A 6,000-nucleotide genomic window follows, 5' to 3' on the forward strand; every position below is an offset into this window, starting at 1 on the left:
AGCGTAACAAGGTATAAATCGTTAATCTATGAAAACTAAGGAGTAGTTATATTTCAATAAACTTTTAACAACAAATCTACCACCACCGTTCAAAATGACCAGTTCCAGATTTATTATTTCACATTTATGGAAATAATAAAAATGATTTTATAAGAATTAATTCTATAAATATCTTTAGTAGAGCACATATTATAATAGGAGCCGCACAAAGTCTAAATAGAATCAATTTTGTCATTTTTATATGGGAACATGTACCAGATTTATTATTTATTTATTCTTCTACAATTATTGAAGTAATAAAAATGATTGGGTAAACTTTAATTTACCGGACTCGAAATTTGTGCTTTCCTCCTATAAATTATGATGTGTTTGGTATGTAATCCAGTAGATTTGTACCCGGGGCGGATGCAGATCGAAGTTTAAAATCTGTAGGATCAATGGTTCAGGAGTTATGCTTGCTTAAAGTTGAGCAATCTGCAGTGTTTGAGCAGAACCGCCGCACAGTGGGACCTTTCGTCCAATTCGGAGACAAAATCAAAGAACTTTCGATAGAAATGAGGTAGAGCGATGAAATTTTTTTAAAATTAAAGCTGAAACTTTGCAGAATATGGGAAAAATAGGGAGATTATGGTACGAACGTTTTTTAACCTTGAGAAAATTCGTTGAACATGTAGAATTTCAAGAAATCGATTTTGGAATATCCTGAGGTCGTAGACAAATTTTGAGACCAGATTTGAAATCAGCGTAAAAAAATCTACGGGAAATGAAGTACAGCACGTTCAGAAAAAATTTTTTCCGCGCGTGGTATTGGAAAAACCACAATTCTCTTGAAATTGTGCAAGTTTAACGAATTTTCTGAACGTTAAAAAACGTTCTTACCATAATCTCCCTATTTTTCCCATATTCAGCAAAGTTTCAGCTTTAATTTATAAAAAATTTCATCGCTCTACCTCATTTCTATCGAAAGTTCTTTGATTTTGTCTCCGATTTGGACGGAAGGTCCCACTGTGCGGCGCACTATGGGCCAAACCGACGAAATCTGTGTCAAAATCAAAGAACTTTCGATAGAAATGAGGTAGAGCGATGAAATTTTTTTAAAATTAAAGCTGAAACTTTGCAGAATATGAGAAAAATAGGGAGATTATGGTGCGAACGTTTTTTAACCTTGAGAAAATTCGTTGAACATGTAGAATTTCAAGAAATCGATTTTGCTATATCTTGAGGTCGTAGACAAATTTTGAGACCAGATTTGAAATCAGCGTAAAAAAATCTACGGGAAATGAAGTACAGCATGTTCAGAAAAAATTTTTTCCGCGCGTGGTATTGGAAAAACCATAATTTTCTTGAAATTGTGCAAGTTTAACGAATTTTCTGAACGTTAAAAAACGTTCTTACCATAATCTCCCTATTTTTCCCACATTCAGCAAAGTTTCAGCTTTAATTTATAAAAAATTTCATCGCTCTACCTCATTTCTATCGAAAGTTCTTTGATTTTGTCTCCGATTTGGACGAAAGGTCCCACTGTGCGCCGGTCCTTGCCGCCCCCACCGACCTAATCACCAACCAACTAATTAATTGTTCTGCTCGGTAAGCGGCGCGCGACCGTCACTACAAACCAATATGGCGGCGCCCTTACATGTATAAAACACTGCAGATTGCTCAACTTTAAGCAAGCATAACTCCTGAACCATTAATCCTACGTAAGGATCGAAACTTCGATCTGCATCCGCCCCGGGTACAAATCTACTGGATTACATTCCAAATACGTCATAATTGATAGGAGAGAGGCAGAAATTTTGAGTCAAATGATTTTATAAGAATTAATTCTATAAATATCTCTGTAGTAGATCGCATATTATAATAGGAGCCGCACAAAGTCTAAATAAAATCAATGTTGCCTTTTTTATTTTTACTTTCATTTACTTTTAAGTCGCTCGAGAGGTTCAGTGTTAATAATCCAAGACGTAATTAGGTTCCCTAATCAACACAATACAGTAGCAGCTCGTAAAAGATTAAGAGCACCGGAAGAGCTCTTTCGAATCGACCTTCGAGGCAATCGACTCGTGCAGAGTTGATCATTAAAACATGCCGTGAAAGCAGTGATCGATATAACCGTTGTCCACAATTTAAAGAAAGTTCCCTTCCGTTCGGACGAACAGTCTAGACGCATAGTCTAGACCTAGACCATAATGCGTAATATGTATAAATGACGATATTGCAGGAAATGGATTTCCGCGAACCCTCGGGCAGTATGTATGTACATTAGCGTATGAAAGCCGCCATTTGCATAAGTAAAATTCCGACGAAGCGATTGCACGTTCGACACAGCTGCAGTAGTTGTTATTTTTCCTGAAAAACGCAACGTATAGCAACGCTCGAACGTCTTCTACAGAGTTCTACTACGTTACACAAGATTAACGATAAAGGAATCCACTCATCTGCTTGGGAAACGTTACGGCTACGCGGAGAAAGCGGAAAACAAACTGTGCGAAATGTGCGAATCGCCATTAGATCGCGTAATCAGCGAAGAGCATCTCGGGAAACAAAGCGGTTCGAAAAAAAACCTGTAACAGAACATCAATGTGTGATAATGCTTTGTTGCTGGCCATGAATTTTTACGAATATGTAAGTCGAGAGCGAAATTAAAGTCGCTTCGAGTCACGTGATAGCTCGAAAGTCTCAGGACACCCTTTAAATAACATTTTTAAAATTGCGCCAAAGACTTGAATTTCTTTTTAGATGTCGTAAGAACTGGTTTACTAGATAATGCGTAAAAAATCTCTCTTTTATTGCTATTCATTTGGAATTGTGACAACAGAACTTTGTAAAACAGGCATAGGCATTGAACAATATAAAAATCTTTGAATTTCGCATTTTCTCACGATTTCTCGTCAATTTTTTGTTTTTAGCGCGCTTATATTAGCTTGCCGAGTTGTCGTTGTATGCGTCAAATCTTGTAATTGAATTTTAAACCACTTCCCAATGAGCTAGAGACTTGAAACTTTAAACATATAGCTCAGAACTGGATAACACAATGCAATATTAAAAAATTAATTTAAAAAAAAAAACTGTGCGTTCAGGAGAAGAAAAATTAAATATTAACCGTCACACCTCGTTGCGCAACACTCGGTAGTACGTGATCGCGTTCAGCGATCCCCACTCCGCGCGCCAGCGCTCCCTACTCCACTACGCGTTCCCACTCCGACTCATCCCAACTCCACTGACCCATCTCGCACCGAAGGAGCTCGGTCAGTGTGGTGTTCCGTTCATTCAGTTCCAGTCCGGACAATTTAGGATTCCGAAAATTTTCTTTTATTAAAATACATGCTCTTATTAAACCTTAAATAAAATGATTTGATTTTTATTGAAGGTAAAAAATATGTACTTTTATGTATTTATATATATATTCTTAAGGGGCGGAAATTTGTCTTTTTGTCCGAGGCGACGAACAGTGGGTAAATTTGACCAAACTCGATTCAAAATCAAAGAACTTTCGACACAAATGAGGTAGAGCGATGAATTTTTTTTAAATTAAAGCTGAAACTTTGCAGAATATGGAAAAATAGAGAGATTACGGTACGAACGGTTTTCAATCTTGAGAAAATTCGTTAAACTTTCACAATTTCAAGAATATGTGGTTTCTCCGTTACTACGCGCCAGAAAAATTTGTTTAATTTTTGCTATGTATCATTTCCCATAGTTTTTTTAACGCTGATTTCAAATCTGGTCTCAAAATTTTTGTACGACCCCAGGATTTTGCAAGAAATCAATTTTTGTGAATATATAGCTATTTTTTCCGCGCGTAGTAACGGAGAAACCACATGTTCTTGAAATTGTGAAAGTTTAACGAATTTTCTCAAGGTTAAAAACCGTTCGTACCGTAATCTCCCTATTTTTCCCATATTCTGCAAAGTTGCAGCTTTAATTTTAAAAAAATTCATCGCTCTACCTCATTTCTATCGAAAGTTCTTTGATTTTGAATCGAGTTAGGTCAAATTTACCCACTGTGGCGACGTAACCGCTAGAGCGGGCGCTGCACAGATGAAGAAGTTGAAAATTGTAACTCCTATTTTTTTCTTCGTAATTTCGACCAATAGTAATTCTTCAATATTTTTTTAAGGACGTTACGGGTGGTTCAATTTTAGAACAGTTACTCGTTTGTGAAAGGTGTCCCATGAATTTTGAGCAGGGGTGCGCGTAACAAAATAAAAACCGCTTGGATAAATTGTAAATACAGGGTGTCCCAGCTAACTTGACCACCTTAAATATCTTTGTTGTTTTTCAAGATACGTCAAATGTCTGAAGGACAAAGTCGAATGGTAAAATGAGGCTCATACAATAAGATACCAACAAAATCTTGTTTTTCATGTAATTTTTTTAGAGATATGAAGGTCGCCTTCATTCTTTTTAAATGGAATGAGGTATTTTTTAATACATCAATCGATGCAGCTGGACATTCGTTATAAAAAAGTACTAACCTATGTATGTCGACAAGTTAGTAGTTCAGGAGATATTTCAATTTAAATAACTCTAAAATACCATTACTGTCGTACTAAGACGTTACATACAGTGGGTGTACAAAGTATTCGTACACCTTTTAAGAACTAATAACTTTTTTATAATTGTACCAAACGACCTGATTTTTTATAATCAATTAGAAGCATTGGTTTACGAAATGTTATGAAAAAAAGATGTTCCAGAAATTTTTAATTTACAAGGTTACATGCAAAAATAAAAAAGGGATTTTTTAAAACTTTTTTATTGGAGCCCTTAAAGAAAATTTAAAATGTACGTTTTGTAGATCTATAATACTTACACACATGCTGGAAATTTCATCGAAATCGATTAACATACACGCGAGCTACAGGCGGTTAAAAATGGTGAAAATCGTAGTTTTACACGACTTTTGATCAATTTCTGCTTCAAATCCACAGAATCGTACATCTTTCACTGCGTGTCATTTTTTCCTACGTCAACCGATTTCGTTGAAATTTTCAGCATATGTATAACTATTACAGATCTACAAAACATATATTTTAAATTTTCATTAGGGACCCAAATAAAAGAGTTTCAAAAAATGCCTTTTTTATTTTTGCATGTAACCTTGTAAATTATAATTTTTGGAAAATCTTTTTTGCATATCACTTCGTAAACCAATGCTTCTAATCGATTATAAAAAAATGAGGTCGTTTGATACAATTATAAAGAAGTTATTGGTTTTTAAAAGGTGTACGAACACTTTGTACACCCACTGTAAGTAAGTAAACACAAACGTCTAGTAAAAGACAGTAATATTATAGTATTTCAGAGTTATTTAAATTGTAATATCTACTGAAGTACTATCTTTTCGACATACATTGGTTAGTACTTTTTTATAACGAATGTCCAGCTGCATCGATTGATATATTAAAGAATACCTCATTCCATTTAAAAAAGAATGAAGGTGACCTTCGTATCCCTAAAAAAATTTACATGAAAAAAAAAATTTTGTTGGTATCTTATGAGCCCCATTTTACCATTCAACTTTGTCCTTCAGACATTTGACGTATCTTTAAAAACAACAAAGATATTCAAGGTGGTCAAGTTAGCTGGGACACCCTGTATATGCGGCAATTAGAAACAATGTTAATGCATTCAGAATGACACATATCGATATTCTGAAATTCCTTTAATTCTTCCACCGGTTTAAATGTCACCTCTGAATATTTTCGTATATCCCCAATAAATCTCAAGATATGTGTATCATTAGACTGTCTTGGAAAGCTTTTGATGAATGATTTCTTTTTATGAAATGTTTAAGATAACTGTTGTTTATGGTCTATGTTTTAAGACGTTCGATAAAATCCGTTCGGTAATCAACGAAAATGGGTGTCCAAAGGGGTGGCTGATCGATCGACGCCATTATCGCAGGATGACCAGCAGAATAGTCGAATAAATATAATCGAGGTCTTCCGTGAAAATAGGTTGACAGCGTTGGCATCGCGAGTCAATTTAGTCGCG

The sequence above is a fragment of the Lasioglossum baleicum genome, chromosome 19 (genome assembly GCF_051020765.1).
Source record: "Lasioglossum baleicum chromosome 19, iyLasBale1, whole genome shotgun sequence".
Taxonomy (NCBI): domain Eukaryota; kingdom Metazoa; phylum Arthropoda; class Insecta; order Hymenoptera; family Halictidae; genus Lasioglossum; species Lasioglossum baleicum.